Source organism: Symphalangus syndactylus, chromosome 15 (assembly GCF_028878055.3).
Source record: "Symphalangus syndactylus isolate Jambi chromosome 15, NHGRI_mSymSyn1-v2.1_pri, whole genome shotgun sequence".
Classification (NCBI taxonomy): domain Eukaryota; kingdom Metazoa; phylum Chordata; class Mammalia; order Primates; family Hylobatidae; genus Symphalangus; species Symphalangus syndactylus.
In genome coordinates this window covers 47574020-47593197 of record NC_072437.2, presented here as the reverse complement: position 1 = coordinate 47593197, position 19178 = coordinate 47574020, and the positions used below count along the sequence as shown (strand labels likewise).

General features: G+C 35.1%; 1 protein-coding gene across 11 annotated transcripts in view; it reads right to left on the bottom strand.

The window, feature by feature from the left end:
* Positions 1-19178, bottom strand: part of KLF12 (KLF transcription factor 12) — a 450646-nt gene that overhangs the window by 162094 nt on the left and 269374 nt on the right. The gene's annotated exons all lie outside the window — the stretch shown is intronic.

Here is a 19178-nt window from a genome sequence, read left to right as displayed (position 1 = left end):
ACAATACCTAAAATTATATTAAATTGGTTCACTTTGTTCCTCATTTAAGAAAAAATTTTGGTGTGCTATTCCCCCTAAAACTTCAGCATACATTTAAAGGAACGAAACATGTTTCCTAAAGCCTTTTTAAAATAGAATATAAATTACAGCTCCATTCAAAACATACAATAGGCAGTAGCGCAAGGGCATTTTACTCAGCAACTGAGAAAAGAAAGAAAATACATCAGTAATGGTACCAGATCAACTAAAATAGAAAATGGGTTGATGTTTTAATGCTTTTTTTCCTTTTTCTTAGCTAACATGGTTACTTATAAAAACAAATGACTTAGAAACAATTAAAATGAGTCATCTAAAATATCTACTGTATGAAATTCTAAATGACAAGATTTTCAGTTTATGTGCTGAAATTGAGAAATAAATTTTTAATCTTTTCAAAGGCATTTAAAAAACAAACACCATAAATTGAACTGCTTCAATAAAAGCTATTAGCATTATCTACTCTTGTAACTAGAACAGTATTTCAATTTCAGCATTATCATTTTATTTCTTTGTAGAATAATGCAAAATGTTTCTTATTACTATATTATACCCACATAGAAATTCTCTGTTTAGGCTGCTTTCATAAAAGACATCAACTAGTTTGTCATTAAAAGATATATCAGTAAGCACATATTATTAAACACCACTAGTTTGACTTTAAATATAGTCTAGGTAAGTTTTGCTCCTTTTACTGTATTAACATATCAAAAATTCTTATTTTAGAAAGAGTGATTATTTCCACCACAAATTTTTCTCCTATCTACTTAGACACAAGATTCCTACACACATTTACAAATCAAGGAGTAAAGAGTACATCACTGCAGAAATGTTCTATAATGTAAACGAAAGGTGACTGGGTAGACAGACGATACAGGAGAGGGAGCTGATAAATGTGGACCTTATCTGTAAAGAAATTGCTTGTGAGGCACCAAGTTTTACTGAGCTTTGCAGACTGCTTAGACTTCTCTAAATTATGGATAGAAGTCTACCTCTTGTGGGTATCTTCTTAATCTCTTACTGAGGAAAATATTTACCTCTTAAGAAGTTTCATAACAACATCTTGTTGCTATGAACAACAGGGTTATAGCTAATCAATAATATTAGCTATATATTATATATTATGTATAACATATTATATATATAATATATAGCTATATATTTTAGCTAATGCATATTAGCTTTCATTAGAAACTTGTGAAGCCAAATATTAAGAGCCCCTAGGTACCTTGAGACACTTAAGAATTACATGGCTTTTGCATGAGCTCAAACCAGAATATAGAAAAGGCTCACAAAAATAAGGAAGAATAAACCAAACTTTGGGACCAAAGAAATCTTATTTAGAACCTTCTACAAATTACACATGAATTTGGAAAATCATAGAGACAGACGCTGGTCCTTTTTCATATGTGGCAGCTGAAATGCAGCTAGCACACTCAAAAATAATGCTTCATGAGTATAAAGAAGATGAAATCCTTCTTGTACCATTCATCTGTTTACAGCCTTTACACAGCAGCATATCCTGACAGCTGACACTGATCTCTTATGCAATGATTATGGCGCAGGTAAAGTCATCCATAATTGCAGCTTCAGATTACACAGACATATCTGTAAAGCCAGAAGTATGCAAAAATATGGTCTCAAAACAGCTATGGCACGTACTTGTGTTCCTCCTTTTAGTGAAGAAAAATGACCCAAAAGTCTTAGTCCTGAAATCATTAGAAATTCATTTCTTTACTTTTAGGAAATGGAAAATCAAAAGTATTGGTTTTGTGGTGCACACTTATAATCCGAGCTACTCAGGAAGGTGAGCAGGAGAATCGCTTGAACCCAGGAGGCGGAGGTTGCAGTGAGCCAAGATCGCGCCACTGCTCTCCAGCTTGGGCAACAGAGGGAGACTCCATCAGAAAAAAAAAAAAAAAAAAAAAAAAAAAAAAAAAAAAAAAAAAAGGCACTGGTTCTGAGATTTGCATCTGTAAATGTGTAGTTGTACTGACAGGAAGGGAGCACTACAAATGGCCACAAGGGGGAACGAAGGCTGAGGAGATACAAACGAAAAAAATCCCAAGTGAGAAATAATTAGAATAGTGAAAATTAAATGAAAGGATTACAAGTATTAGAGAAAGTGAGCGGAGATACGGGGTATGCCACTCAGGAACCGGCCTCAAAGGGGATAAGAACACTGAAAAGAGGAGAAACAACAAAGAAAGGTCATAAGTTTTAAGCACAAGGAAGAGACACTTCTGCAAAAAGGACAAAGAATTCCATACTAACATTTTGCCCTTGTTTACTAACTCCTCAATTCTTGATTCACTAATGAATTCTCATGGCAGTGTCAACTAAGTGGGGTTTTTTTGTTTGTTTTTAAATAAAAGCCCATCATGATCTTCGCCTGGGAGTGGTGACTATAGCTGAATTTTTGCTGTTGATGTCCCTGGTATGAAAGATAGAAGACTTACTGTATCCATATTACCATGCTAAAACCCTCCTTCTAACAACATGAAGATTGTATAAGAACACTGGATTTTTGTCAAAGAGGAGAGTAATTTCATTTTCCAAAAGATTATATAATATTCCTTGAAAAGGTCCTCTGTAAAACTTAAATTTTTATAATACATATTAAATAATTGCATAAATACACACAAAAGGCCAGAAAAGTAAATGGAACAATATACTTCATTAAAAACAATGTGTATGAAACTAAAGATAAACATAAGAAGGATTATACTGTCACACTGTCTTTTCTCCAAAACTCTCAAAGCCAGTTTTACTCACATTAACCCACTTGATAAAATATTACATATAACATTCTAGTGAACATGTTTTTTTTTTTGAGGGATCTGGAAATTACATTTGAGGTTTTCTAATCAGATAATTTTTTTTCCTGAATAAACATCTTAAAATGTAATTTCAGCTTTAGGCATTTTGTTGAATGAATGTCAAATGAATCTAAAACCTCCTACTTGTTAGTTCCCAGAGTACTAGATGTGTTTCTTACAGGTTTCTATTGCTATCAGCTGAATATTATTATGGTCTGTCTCTGAACAAAACACATTTTAAATGATGGTAGTATATTTTAATCACCTGGAATTTAAAAAGAAAGAAAAATATGTCTGGATACTACCCCATCTTTGGAAACCCCTCCAGGGATTCTTATGTGTAGTCAGAGCTGAAGAGCAATGCATAATATTCTTCTAAATGTCATTCAAGATTCACAAGCTCTTTCCTCTTTAGTAACACCAGGGATGTTTAGAGATGGGGCTGACATACATGGGCATGCACACGTACACACAAGATGGTCCCAGCTATCTATCCTTTCAGTCATCTGTCATTTAAATAAATTATGTTCCATTTTACTTTTACAAATGTGTTGAGAAATAATTTCATGGCAATTTTTAGAAAAGATTATAAAGTAACTTGCCTAACATTACATAGCTCATGGCTTAACTGTCACAAGAATCCTTGTTTTGTAGCCTGTTGTGTGATATTATACAAAGAAAATTTGATTTGGACACAAAGGACTTAGATTCATCACCAATCCTTGTTGCTTATTAGCTGTGCGATCTTGGTATCATCACTAAAATTCTCTAGGTCTTAGCTTATCCATCTATAAAAGTGTGATGTTAATTCCAAACTCATACAACCGTTGTGAAGATTGGGTTAATGGCATTAAGTGCTTTTTAAGTAATACTGAGAAATGAGAGAGACAAGCAAATGAGCAGAACTTCCTCTGGTTAGAACTAAAAATTCTAAACAGAACTTACTGTATTACTAAAACTATCTCAGGAGAAACTTGACTCACTGAATGTAGCATAAGATATATTCTGACACAGAATCTCATAAATACAGTCATTGTGGAGGCATAGTGTTTACTGAACCAAATAAATACATGTTACAAAAAGCTGAACAAGTCATCTTTAGGGATCTCTTATGATTATTTAGAAACAATTTTCTCTTAAAATATAGACAACTGTCATTTGACGCTTTTTTTTCTCTACTTTCTAGCTGAGTTAGATGGGCCCACAGGAAGATCATGTAACAGTTGATGAAATACATTTTAACAGACTGGTATAAATATATACCAGTATATAACTTATATCAACTTATATCATAAGTATAAGTTACTTATGTATAAATAACTTATATCAATCCACACTTCAGTGTGCATCCATTATGACAATAATATAACAAATAGATTCAAATAATTGCTTTGGGATGTTGGTCATTCTTTAGCAGTCTTATTATGAGACGATATAGGAGCATATTTGTTTCTTGTGTCTTGGTAGAAAATTAATTTACATAAATTTCACTGTGTGACTTAGTGATTAATTGAACATGTACCTTTTATAGGAGGTGCTTAAAGAAATTTACTCTGTACTTCACATTAAAAAGGAATTAAACTAAATCTATGACTCCACATCCTTAGAGCTTTTAAGTTACACTGCATTATTTTAAAGACTAGTACATTTTAGGTAAAGAGCCAAATTCCTTTTGAACATGAAGTGCACAGTAGGTGCATGGCTTAGTTTTCGTGCCTGGGTTTCCCTTAGTAAATGCAATTTTTTATTAGTAGTAAATGAAATGGTTTTAAGAGATGAGCACCATTCTTAAAACAAGCATCCCGCAACTCTGGCTATTTCTGCTACAAGTATAAATGTCACCACACATCCATTTGTGAATGGAGTATGCAATTCACTTTCCTCTATTCTTTTGTATTACTAAAAAGGGAAGACTTTTTCAATATTTGTCTTGCATGAGCCCCCATGGTCATAATTTATCTTGCTTTCAGCTCAGTGATTCTTCTTTACACGTTCAAAGGCAAACTCTAAAACATAAATGCCATAAAAGTGTGAATTTATAAAACTGACAAAAACGTAAAGCAAAGTATACTAAAGAAAGATAAATTGTACTTCCTCTAAAAGTATAGATGACAGAGGAAAAGGAAACAAGTAGAAATATCCTACACTGATAACCTGGAATTTGGTTTGAATGAGTTATCTACTGCATGTAAGGGGAAGATATTTGAATAAATATTTAATTCAACTGCCTTATATCAATATGTCAATTGTCAATTTAAGAAATGATTGATTCCAGCCAGGCACAGTGGCTCACGCCTGTAATCCCAACATTTTGGGAGGCTGAGGCGGCGGATCACTTGAGGTTAGGAGTTCAAGACCAGCCCAGTCAACATAGTGAAACCCAGTCTCTACTAAAAATACAAAAATTAGCCAGGTGTGGTGGCGCGTGCCTGTAATCTCAGCTACTCGGGAGGCTGAGGCAGGAGAATCACTTGAACCCAGGAGGCGGAGGTTGTGGTGAGCCAAGATCACGCCACTGCACTCCAGCCTGGATGACAGAGCGAGACTCCACCTCAAAGCAAAACAAAACAAAACAGAAATGATTGATTCCTTAAGAAAATTCGAAGTCTATGCATAAAGTAATGTACTCTCTGTGCTTTTACATTTATTTATTTATTTATTTTTTTGAGACGGAGTCTCGCTCTGTCGCCCAGGCTGGAGTGCAGTGGCATGATCTCGGCTCATTGCAAGCTCCACCTACCAGGATCACACCATTCTCCTGCCTCAGCCTCCCAAGTAGCTGGGACTCCAGGTGCCCACCACCATGCCCGGCTAACTTTTTGTATTATTAGTAGAGACGGGGTTTCACCGTGTTAGCCAGGATGGTCTTCATCTCCTGACCTCGTGATGTGCCCGCCTCAGCCTCCCAGAGTGCTGGGATTACAGGCGTGAGCCTACATTTTTTATGCTTTTTTACATATGAATTGAATTCAAAATGCTAACCTTTAAAATGTGTTCAACACACACACATTTAAATTTATCCTAAAGTTCTCTTACTTCCTAATAGTTATATTTTTTCATGACCTATTTACCAGGACTTTCATAAATCATATTATTTACCTGAAGCAAATCAGAATCTATGTTTACAGCTGACTGCTACTCTGAAACTCTGGTTTGGCCCGTGTGTGATGACGTTAGGTTGGTGTGAGTGAGTGAGGAGGAGACAGGGAATTTTGTTTATGCATTCTAAAATTGGTAAGCAGGCCAGGCGTGGTGGTTTACACCTGTAATCCTAGCCAAGGCTGAGGCCAGCAGATCATCTGAGGTCAGGAGTTCAAGACCAGCCTGACCAACATGGTGAAACCCTGTCGCTACTAAAAAAATACAAAAATTAGCAGGGTGTGGTGGTGGGCACCTGTAATCCCAGCTACTAGGGAAACTGAGGCAGGAGAATCGCCTGAACCTGGGAGGTGAAGGTTGCAGTGAGCTGAGATTGTGCCACTGCACTCCAGCCTGGTAGACAGAGTGAGACCCTGTCTGAAAAAAATAAAATAAAATAAAATTTGATAAGCAGACATTCCCAAGGATTGAAAAGATGGACAAACATTTTTAAACAGGAACATAAATGTGTTCTAGATAAATACACAAACCTTTACCAAATAGAAGATATTTTCTTTTACCATATAACTTAACTAGGGAATATACATCACACTTGCTAGCTTGGAATATGGTGCTAAAGATGTTTTGAATTTTAAATCCTACTTACATGGCCAGAAGAAGTAGTAGTATCACTGTAACAGGTCAAAAACGGAAGCTGGATTAAGTCCTATTATCTTGCAACTGTTTTTAAACAAAATTTCACCAAGCACACAAAAATGTCTTAAAAATAAAGAGGTAACTATTATAGGGTTATCTTTTACTCACGATAAGAATTTTGTTCTTTTGGTTTTAAATTAATGTTATTATTCATTGCATGACTTAAAATATTAATTAAAATTTCACTATACATGCCAGAAAAATCTGTTGTATAGACTTTTAAGGGATAAATCTTTATCCTTAACCACAATCTCACTCCAGTGCCTGAGGCAAATGTTCTGTGCTTGTTACATATTTTAAAATATGCAATAATGTTTACCATCCTCAAACAGATTAATCTCTGCTACCAGATGGGCCTTGCTTTTGATTCTGTAAAATGTTCACCATAAACAGTTATTTCTTACAACAGTATCTCATAGTATTGAGGCACATCAAATTTCAGAGAAAGAAAACTTGACCTCAGAGTGGCTCTGACAGTCAAATGATACATTTGAAAACTCCTACACAGGATAAACATGTAAAGCAAAACTGTAACCTTTTTATGTAAACAAAGATATATTAGCAAAACAATGGCTTTGCTTTTTGGATAACCCAGTGGTTCCTTTGGTAGTATCCATGGAGGATTGGTTCCAGGACCCCCCACCAAGGATACCAAAACTACAGATGCTCAAGTCCGTGATATAAAATGGCATAGTATTTGCATACGGCCTACACAAATCTCCCCATATACTTTAAATTATCTCCAGATTACTTATAACATCTAACACAATGTAAATACAATGTGAACAGTTGTCATTTCATATGTTTTTATTATCTCTCCAGTCCTAAAACTTTCAATCTGCAGTTGGTTGAATCCGCAGATGTGGAATCCAGGGATATCGAGGGACAACTGTATATACTTGTCTTCTAACAGAAAACACTTTTAAAGAGAGATACACCACCAGGCCAAGGCAAGACTCATGGTGAAGTTGAGAGAAATCTCTCTTTTCCTACCTCTCCTGGAAACAGAGGCAGCTGCAATGGGAAAGTGTCACAAATAGAAAAGCCAGAGTTTTGAAAGGCCCCAGACCTTTTTCATGAGCAGTGGATTTATTTATTTTTCAAATTTTATTTTAGAATCACAGAGCATATGTGCTGGTTTGTTATATGAGTATATTATGTGACACGGAGATTTGCGTTACAATTCATCCCATCACCAGGTAGTGAGCACAGTACCCAACAGGTAGTTTTCCAATCCTTGCCTCCCACCCCCAATAGTACCCAGAGTCTATAGTTGCCATCTTTGTGTCCATGTGTACTCAATGTTTAGCTCCCAAGTGTAAGTGAGAACATGTGGTATTTGTGGTATTTGGTTTTGTTTCTGTATTAGTTCGCTTAGCATAATGACCTCCAACTTCATCCATGTTGCTACAAAGGCCATGATTTCGGTTGTTTTGTGTGTGTGTGTGTGTGTGTGTGTGTGTGTGTGTGTCTGCATAGTATTCCATGGTGTATATGTACCACATTTCCTTTATCCAGTCCACTGCTCGTAGGCATCTTGGTTGATTCCATGTCTTTGTTATTGTGAATAGTGCTGCAATGAATATAGGGATGCATGTGTCTTTTTGGTAGAATGACTTATATTCCTTTGGGTATATACCAGTAATGGGATTGCTGGGCCAAATGGTAGTCCAGCTCTTACTTGAGAAATCTCCAAACTGCTCTCCACCGTGCTTGGACTAATTTACATTCCCAACCAAGAGCGTATAAGCATCTCATTTTCTCTGGGGATCCCTCCAAAATATGTTACTTTTGTTTACTTAACAAAAGCCATTCTGACTGGTGTGACATGGCATCTCATTGTGACATGGCATCTCATTGTGATTTGATTGAGCAGTGGATTTAATTGCATCTCAACTTGCTACGAAATTAATAAAACACATTCACATAAACCAACACTTCAGCCTTGGCTTTTGTCTTCCAGGTAAAGGAGTATAGAGTCATACAGGTGTTTCTGAGGATCCCAGAGGGTGACACCATCTAAGGCTGTTGTAATGGGCCCTTTTTGGACTACAACTGCCACCAGGCACACACAGGTATATGTAATTAATGCACTTAAGTAGGAGAATAAATTGTACAAATCAAGCCCCCATTGCCTATACCGGTCAAGACGGCAGCATAAACAAAATGGGAAAAGAGCCAGGCTGGGGACTTAGAGATGGAGACAGGCACAGGGAGGCAGAAAGGAGGACAACTGATGTTCCCGAAAAGGGGGCCATGCCCGCCAGCCACAGCTTCTGCTAATCAGGTGTGAGTTACAGTGACACGAAGACCCTCAGCTCAGTGTTCCTCTTAGCTGGGAGGCTTATCATCAGAAACAAGAATTTTAAAATATGATCACAGTAATGCTGACAAGGATGTAGGAAAACTGACACCAATATTATGCTACAAGATAGGAAGGTACGCGTTTTAAGGAATCCTGTTGAACTGTCTCAAAAGTCTTAAAATATCTTAGAACTAATAACTACACTTTTAAGAATCTAGGAACTTCCATCCTCCTCTCTCTCTTCCTCCCACCTTCCCTCCTCCATACACGCACCCAGCCACCCACCTACTTGCACACTCACCTCTTAAGCAGAGAAGGAGTGACCCTATATTCAGAATTCATTCAACATCTATCCCTAACTACTCAACTTCAAAAAACAAGATAGTATTTGGAAGTGGCACCCTCAAGCAAACACTATTTAAACCAAACCAGACAGAAAAAGGGCCTGGAGCGGTGGCTCATGCCTGTAATCCCAACAATTTGGGAGGCGGAGGTGGGCAGATTGCTTGAGCTCAGGAGTTCGAGACCAGCCTGGTCAACATGGTGAAACCGTCTCTACTAAAAATACAAAAATTAGCTGGGTGTGGTGGCGTTTGCCTGTAGTCCCAGTTACTCCAGGGGCTGAGGCACAAGAATCACTTGAACCCAGGAGGTGGAGGTTGCAGTGAGCCAAGATCGCGCCATCGCACTCCCAACCTGGGTGAGAGAGTGAGACCCTGTTTCAAAAAATAAAATATAATATAATTAAATTAAATTAAAATTAAATTTTAAAACAAAACAAAATAAAAAAGGAGTCAAGGAAAGTTAAGGCAGATTTAGTCATGATTCCCATGGAATGATCTCACAATTTCAAGTGCTGGAACACCAGAAGCAGCTTTCCAAAGACAGTCTTTATATTTGAAAGATTACATATATAGCAACCATTTCAATTTCATGCAAATAAGTACTTCAGATTGTTTTGAGAGAACATCCCAGGGGCAATATCACTGATTTAAATAGCACTGTATCTAAAGCAAACTGGACAAGAATCAAGATGACGTGTTCCAGAAAACTTTGTTAGATGACTTAAAAAGGGGCCTGGTGAGGACACAGAAACTGATGTTGAAATTGCATGTAAAGATACTGAATGAAATAATGACATAAAATTTGAGAGTCTAGGGAAACTTCATATGTTAAAATTTCTATTTTTTTATAAAATGTGACAGGATTTTTTTTTAGCTAATTTAATACATTAAAATATTAACACTCTTAAGGTGAAATTATCTACACATTTATACATTCTAATTGGTTATAAAAATTCCTTCCTAGGGAAGTAGGGCTAACTTACTGCAGGGACTTACATTTAGACACAGATGGCAATTTTGGATTTTGAGAAAGATGTCTATAAGGATGCGTAACTTTGTCTTATTTTGGGGAGTAAAAATTAGAAACCAAAACATAGACATAAAAACAATCAAGTTTGAAACAAAGATTTTAACCTTAGCTATTCACTGCAACCATTTATGGAACATTTTAAAGGTGCAAAGAACAGAGATCTATGGCAGTAGGTATGCTGCAGACATCAACAGTTTACAAAGCATTATATGTAATTCTAATAATCAGACAAGTTTGAGAAACAATATTCAATGGCAGGGAAACTTTTTATATAACGTTAAGTGAAAAAATGTTAGTATACAAAACTATATAAAAAGTATGAGCTTAATTTTGTCCCCCCAAAGCATTCTCATTTATATATGAAAATAATACATGGAAAAACATTTTCTGGAATGTTAACAATAGTTTTTCCATTAAGTGAATTTGTGAGTGAACTACATTTTCTTTTTTATCTTTTTCCCTATATTTTCTACAGCAAATCTTTGCTACTTTTAAAATTTAAAGTCATATTTTTAGAAAGAAAAATATTTTGAGAAAGAAATCTAAAGCAGAGGCTTTTTAAATCTGGTTTTCATATTTCTAGATCCTAGTGAACAATAATGTCATTAGAAGAAAATATTCTATACTGTTAAAAGCTCAATTTGCTAAGTGTGTCACTAGTATAAGTTTTAGACTGGTGGCATGATTTTTTATAAAAATTAACACAACCACTTATAATTTGAAATTAACTAAGGAAAACAGCTAAATATAACTGATAACTAAAGGCATGTGATTCTAGTTTCCCCAGTGGATTAAAACAATGGTGTTCCCTGGGAATCCCAAACTGCTGCATTATTGGGTGATTTACTGGGCAAAGAATTTCATGTTCTAGAAACTACCATAAACAATTACCTATCAGCATCTGGGTACTACAAGGCCTTTTCTGTTTTTGATGAAAAGCTTTCCATCAGTAACTATTTGGTGATCATTACTATATAATCAACCCAACATTGTGACAAATGTGAGGATGCTACAAAAGGATTTTTAACCCTTGCTCTGGTAACAGCATTTTCCCCCTGGAGATTTAATGAGATTTCCATCACTTTTTAAAAGTGAACTACCTTTGGAAAACATGAAAAGGAAAAGTAATGAGGTAAGTTTCAACCCTATATTCTATAAAAATGGAGAGCATTAAGAACTAATTTGAGGAAAACAGAATTGTGCTCTTTAAATCAATGTCTTCAGAATGCATAAATTGAAAAAGTAAATGTTCAAATAAGTGTTATAAAGACTGTTAAATCAATATTAACTGATGATTTTTAAATGCAGGAAAAAAAGCAACATTTACCATTAATATTTACTACAACATTATCTGGTGAAGTTTTCCTCTCTAGTTTTACAAGTGAAGAGATTCAGTCTCACGGAGGTTGAAGACATTGCCCATGGCCCCAGTGTAACACAGACCTGTAATCTAAACGTATGGGTAATTCCTAAGACTGAATTCACCTCCCCGTACTGCCTCCATCAGCCCTGGAGAGGAAGAGAAAGATCTCCTGTCCTTATTGGTGAAATTTCCTCATGGAGTTCATGTGCAATTAGTACCTGGAAATACCAACTGAAGAGAATATAAAATAATGGGCACTGCTAGGATAGTTGTTTGTAAGCTGCAACCCACTTCCCCAATATACCTCGCATATAATAAATTTAATGGCATGATGCAGATGTCAGTTACCAATATCATAATGTCTATTTCTTATTTAGTTCCCGTCTGTTCTCAAGTTAGCCTTTAGAAAAATAAGGACAATAAAAATCATTCCTAATTTAGGAATAGAATCCTGCATTTTGTGCAGTGGTCATGCTGTATGGGATATACGTTTGAAAGAAATGAGAAAAGACGGTAGGATAAAATGGAAAAAAAAAAAAATCCAAAACCAAAAACCTCATTAGATTTGAAAGCAAGTACAATTAGCATTGTAAGTAGAAAAATCAGCTCACCATAAATGTAATTTCTTTTCTTGCTTTTCTTTCAAGCTAAAGACTTGTAACTTTTTTTTAAAAAGTTTCATGTTTGACCAATGATGAGTGCTCTTTGATAAAACCAATGTAATAAAGCGTAACTTTTGCAAATAGGACAATAAGTGAGAAGAAATGCAATGTGGCTTTGTAAAAAGGATACATGCCTGAGTTCCGATCTGGGTTGTGTTTTATATGATCAGTTCACTCATTGTCTCTCTTCAATTTCTAATTGAAGATGATGTTGATCATGCTTTTGCACAGTTCAGGTGTCTGTTATCTCCTCCAGCTGTACCAGATTCCACCTGTTCTAAATTAGATGCCACTCTTCTGTGCTTCCAAAGCACTCTGAGCTTTGTGCTTCTTTCTCTTACGAGGCCATGGGCCCACCGAAGATATCATTGTTATCTTGTTCTTTTGTAGACAAGCATCTATCACAGTCCCCAGTACAAAGTAAGCACTTAATTAAAGCTCATTAGTAAAGCTCCAGTTGCTCTCTAAAGGCCTTATGGGCCACATGCAGTGGCTCACACTTGTAATCATAGGAGGCCAAGACCGAAGGGTTGCTCGAGCTCAGGAGTTTGAGACCAGCCTGGGCAACACAGAGAGACCTTGTCTCTACTAAAAATAAAAAATAAAAATAAATAAGCTGGGTGTGGTGGTGCACACCTGTAGTCTTAGCCATGCCAAAGACTGAGGAAGAAGGATTACCTGAGCCCAGAAAATCGAGGCTGCACTGAGCTATGATTGCATCGCTGCATTCCAGCCTGGGCGACAGAGTGGAAAAAAATCTATGAATTAATTACCCCGTGTCTAAAACTTAAACGGTAAATATATTAACTCATTATAACATATAGAAAAATGAAAGTTGAAAGTTTCCAGTGGCTCATTCTTTTGTTAAAGAATTTAAATTTATCAATTGATATTTAATTCCTCCCACTACAGAACTTTAAGTGACTAGTTTCCATGTATTACAAGATGATTTTTAAAAGAAGAGATGAAAGACACACACTTCCAAGGGGCTTAAAACCAAATGTATGAGTCATATTTTGTATTTTTGCTAATTTGAAATACATTTCTTTTTTATAACTAGAAAATTTATAATTAGCATCTCTCAATATGTCACAGTAATAGGAAGTTAAAAAATAACACTCTTTCTGGTTCCAAAACTTAGTCTTCATGTCTATCAAATTTTTCAAAGTTAGTTAGGATTCTGCATTTTTTCTGTCAATCAGGGTGTAATACATGGCATGAAGGTTATAAATCCCATAACTATATACAATGATAAATGCATGTACCCCATTCTTGTTAATTTTTCCATTCCACAATAAAAAAAAACCCTGCTAACTCTGATCCTTTCAGTGTGGTAATGACCTGTACCAGCAACCCACAAACTCTGCTGCTGCTTCCTGCGCAGTGAACTCTACAATTGCCTTTCTCCTCCCTTTGGCTTATCTTGCTCAGCTCCTTCATGTTAATTCCATTCTTCTAGAACTTCTGCATTGGCATTCTTATTTGGCATTCTTATTTACACTAAAGGAGTAGTTCTTAACAGCAGGTAGTGTGTTCCCCAGGGGACACTGAGCAACATCTGAAGACATTTTTGATTGAAGCGGTGACAAGACAGTTCCCACGACAAAGACAAAAGACCAAGAGTGTCGAAGTTTAAAGAAACCCTGAATTAAGCTATCATCTTTTTCCTACTATTTCTTTTCCCCTAACATCTTATATACTACTTTTTTTTGATTTGTGGAATTATTCTGTTTTCCTCATTTTTCCTTCTCTAACTCTTCCATATGTGTTAATCATGTAAATATTATCTACAGAGTCCAAACATATATACATGCACCTCCGTGGGTATGTGAATACGACTTAGGTATTGGTATGAACGCTGGTGGGCATGTGTTTTCTTGTGCTATCTTAGCATGTAGTGCACTTAAAAGTCATAGAAGGAGTGTGTGTGACAGAGTATATAGAAAAATTAACTTGAAGTGTTTATTACCTATATATACAAATGTGTGTGTCTACATGTTCCTAGCCCTTCACATTATAAGCATGAATTGTATAGTTTTCATAGATTTGCTTAAGTGTACGAAGAGTGCAGATATAGTTGGGTTGTTTTTTTTTTTTTTTTTTTTGAAAAATCAAAGGGCATTGGGGTTAAGTTAAAAACCTTAACACATAAATGCAGTTGTGATCCCTAAATTCATTAAGCATCTGTCTTTCCAGTAAGGATTCCAGACATCAGCCCATGTGATGCTACTGTTAGCTAAATCTAGGCCCCAAATTTCAATTAGTTTTACAACATATAAAGGGGAAAAGACATGTCTAAAAATTATAAACATGCCGCACATACATTTATATTATAAACATGCTGCACATACATTTATATTGAGATGTTATTCCTCACAACATCTCAATATAAAAAACTATTATGAATCACATTTTACAGATAGGAAACAGACATGGAGAGGTTAAGAAATGTGCCAATGGTTCTAAGGCATTAAGTGACAATGTCAAGATACAATCTTTAGTGATCTCTGGCAATAAAATCCATGGCCACAACTATTAATGCAATACTAACTTCCACATCTGAATCTTTAATGTATGCCCACAGCAGATCAGGAAAGACTGAAATCACTGTAATCAATTCTATAAAACATTTGTCTCTTATTTTGTGCAATTTTAAGATGACTATAGTGTTTCGTAAAGAAAAAAAGAGTCAAAATGTTAAGTAAAAACTTTCAAAGATTTCAACAACATATCTTAGCAGAATTATTCTTTCCTTTATTGGTTTTCCTTATAAAATCTCTAAGAAAACAACAACTGTACATTATTCAATTATTTATTACTGAATAAATAAGAAAAAGAAAAGAGTCAGGCACATTAATCACTTCTTTGATCCAAATATAAGTTTGGTTCCCATGAGATAAAGTTACTCTGTGTTTTTGGTTTTAAATAATTCCTGTGATAAAATCCCAAATTAATTATTAAGTAAATTAGCAAACTCACATTATATGATTCATTTTCTTCTTAGCATCAGAACTTTCAGTCACAGTTAAGATAGCCAACGTTCAATTATCTACTCATAGACAGGATCACAGTACAAGTAATCCCAAGTGACAGATAATCCAAAAAGGCATTTATGTTGGGTTTAAAATTCATTATACGATTCCAGCAGATTTACCACCATAATTATATTTATTAGACTCATATTAAAATTCATTTGTATTTCTTAAACACATGCCAACTGAGGGAGGATCTCAGAAACATGCTGCATCAAGAAAGGAAGCTGATTTGCTATTAGCAATTTTCCTGTGAATAATTGACGAGAAGTCATGGGGATAGTAAAACTAAATTTCATATTTATTAAGAGTCTTATGTGATAAATTAGAGATTATATTACAGCAGTATTGTAGAGGTGTTACGGCATGGGCTGTGGATTCCCACAGACAGGTTTGTGTACTGGTTCTGCTCTTGTTCCGTGACCATAAGCAAATTTCTTATTCTTCTAAACTTCAGTTATTTACTTATAGCAGTGCTAATATTAGCACTCCCTATATATTAAGGGAGTTCTAAAAATCAAATTATTAAAGGCACACTGCTTGACACAAAATAGTTAAAATTAGTTGTGGTTGTTATTTTTTGTTGCAGCTATTATTTTATCTATTTTACTGTAGTGCTAAAACTAGAACATCCGATAGTTTGTATTATTCCTGTCTCCCATAAAATGAGCCAACTTTGACTATTCAATAAATTACATAGTATACTGTAGGGTCAAATATTAGAATATGTTCATCTGGTGCAGGCAGGAAAATACTAGAGATGCACAGTTTTCTAGTTTTAAACTTCTGGGGCCATATATATTCAGGAATTCAAACTTTTGTAGGTTTTGTAGAAGGTAATAGCACCCCGCCAGGAGGGCTTGGGGTGGAACTGGATACTCCGACACATTAATATCTCTGCAGTAGAACACATGAACATTTACACTGAGTGTTATAAAGACTATAAATACTTGTATGCCAGTTTAGTACAGTTTTTAATTCTAAAAAAGTATTTTTTCAGAATTTTTAAGGATTTTAGATTATAGATAAGAAGTTGCGGAAATGGATTAAATGGAATGATACAACTAATCTCGATTCTACAGTTTTCCATTAAAAATATACTACATATCACAGCATTATAGGGTAAGATAACTGGGGAATTAAAAATTCCTCTTGGTTTACATAAAATATCCCTGAATAATTTCTAGTAAATGGAATTCTAAATAGCAATTCAAGTTTAAGTAATTACTCCCTAATTTTTAAAAGGGTATGGCAGATATCTTGATTTGTATAAAGTGACATATAGATAGCATTACCCATTTTATACTTGGTTTCAATTAGGAATTAATTTCTCTCATAGTTGTACTTTACCAGTGAGTGGGATTAAATTATTAGATTTAAGGATTTAACAAACTTTTAAATTCCTCAGTGCTGATCAGTAGATGAAGCAGAACATAAGCAATATAATTGGAAATGGAGCTGAGTTCTCCAGGGAAAAAACACTCGTCTGTATCTATTATCTTCCCAAAGATACAGAACAATTATATCAGATTGTAAATAGTCCCCAGTATGAAGTAGAAAAAAATCTGATGCATATTTACAAAAGACTGAAGGAAATCATTTATATCATTCACTGATCAAAGTAAGGAAAATATTATTGACTATAAATCCAAAATATTCAATCCAAAAGATTTTAAATTACAAAGGAGTTCAAAAGTTAGTCTAACTGCCTGGGTAAAATGTGCTGAAAATTCTTTTCAACAGAAACATCAATCAACAATCAACACAAAATTCATCATTCAGGAGGTGCTAAATTTTCAGTAATCACTGACATGAGAAGATCACAGTAGAATGAAGGAATATATATGCGATAAAAGTGGCACATAAAAGACCATAAAAATAAGAATTTTGAAGAGGACTTAATGTTGTCAAGTCTGAATAAGGTTAGAGTAACAGTTTTCAATCCAATATAAAATTAAGGAGTAAATAACAAGTAAACAAGTTTAAAAGCTTCAATTGTCCAAGTACAGGTATAAGGAAGTCTGACAGAAAATATATGATGAAAGACTATATAGAGTTATGTAATAAAAACAACAAATAAAAAATCAAGGCCCCTCCCACTAAACAAAAAAGGAGTCTATAATAAGTCAAATGTTAAGGTCAACTTGATTGCCTAAATTCCAAACGTAACTTTGTGCTTTCTGTTAGGATAAAAAGAAATAACATGAGTAGCTCTATAATCACATTATCTCAGTAGTGAGCTGTACACATTTCTTACCACTGTTTCAAAACCCACATTAAACTGCAAATCTTTTTCATGAGGTGCTTTATGAAAGGGACCCAAAGTGATGACATGCAAAATAATCTGGACAATTTATAGCACGTGAAATGTGGAAAAAGAAAAGCCCAAATTTCATTTCAGCCAAGGGAGAGTAGTTTGTATTAAATCAACTCTCGTATTAGAAACAGTAACAAAACTAGATTAAATTTGTAAAAGTGCATTTTAAGACACTGGAGAGCAACTAAAACAATCAGAACTTTAAGGTCCAAGATCCAAGAAGGAAAGAAACACAAGGAAAGGAACTATCATTGTATATCATTTTTTTCCTTGAGGCATAATCACAACGTCTGCTGTTCACTTAAATAACAAAATATTTCAGAATACTATCCCAAATTATTTAAAACTAAAAGTAGAGAAATAGATAAGAACAAACTAAAAGGAGAGAAACAGATAAGAAAAATAAGAACAAATTAAACATTTTTAGTTATCCAACATGTACTTTAAAATAACAATCATAAAATGCTTAAGAAAATAGATAAGAAAATTGTACTCCAAAACTGCAGTCTACAAAACCAAATAAAAACCTAGTCAAATATACAGATTCCAGAAGCGAAAAATACAGTATTTGAATTGAAAACTTGACACTTGTGTTTGACAGCAGAAGGACATAGAAATGATTAATGAACTGAAAAATGAATGAGCAAAAATGAGAATGTAGTTCAAGTGGGAGTAGTAAGATACTTTAAAAAGCATAAAACAGGCCCGACACAGTGGCTCACGCCTGTAATCCCAAAACTTTGGGAGGCGGAGGTGGGTGGATCCCTTGAGGCCAGGAGTTTGAGACCAGCCTGGCCAACAGGGCGGAACTCCATCACTACTAAAAATACAAAAATTAGCCGGGAGTGGTGGTGGGCGCCTGTAATACAGCTACTCGGGAGGCTGAGGTGCTAGAATCTCTTGAACCCGGAAGGCAGAGGTTGCGGTGAGCTGAGATCACGCCACTGCACTCCAGCCTGGGTGACAGAGCAAGAATCTCTCAAAAAACAAAAGAAAACAAAACAAAAACACACAAGACACACAGGAAAGGTATTACATGTGTGTAATTGGAGGCCCAGAGGAGTGGAGAGAAAGAACAAGGAAACAGGGCACAGCAACATTGAAAATACTGGCCAGATATTTTCTGAAAGACATTTTGCTGTAAAATTCAAGAATCTGTAAATCCCAAGCAATATAAATTCAAAAGAAACTACTCAAAAGCAGTCAGTGAAAAGATGACCTCCCAAAGAGTAACTATTTGAACAGTTACTTCTCAACAAAATGACAGAGCCAGAAGACAACACGATAGGTTTACATTCTGAAATAAAAAAATAAAACAATTGACAACTTTGATACTTTTCTATCAAAAATGAAGACAAAATACAAACATTTTAAATAAAAACAAAGCATTCACGGCTAACAGACCATGTAAAAAGAAGTACTAAAAAAATTCTTCAGGCCCAAGGAAAATCATCCCTAATATAGAAATATGGAAA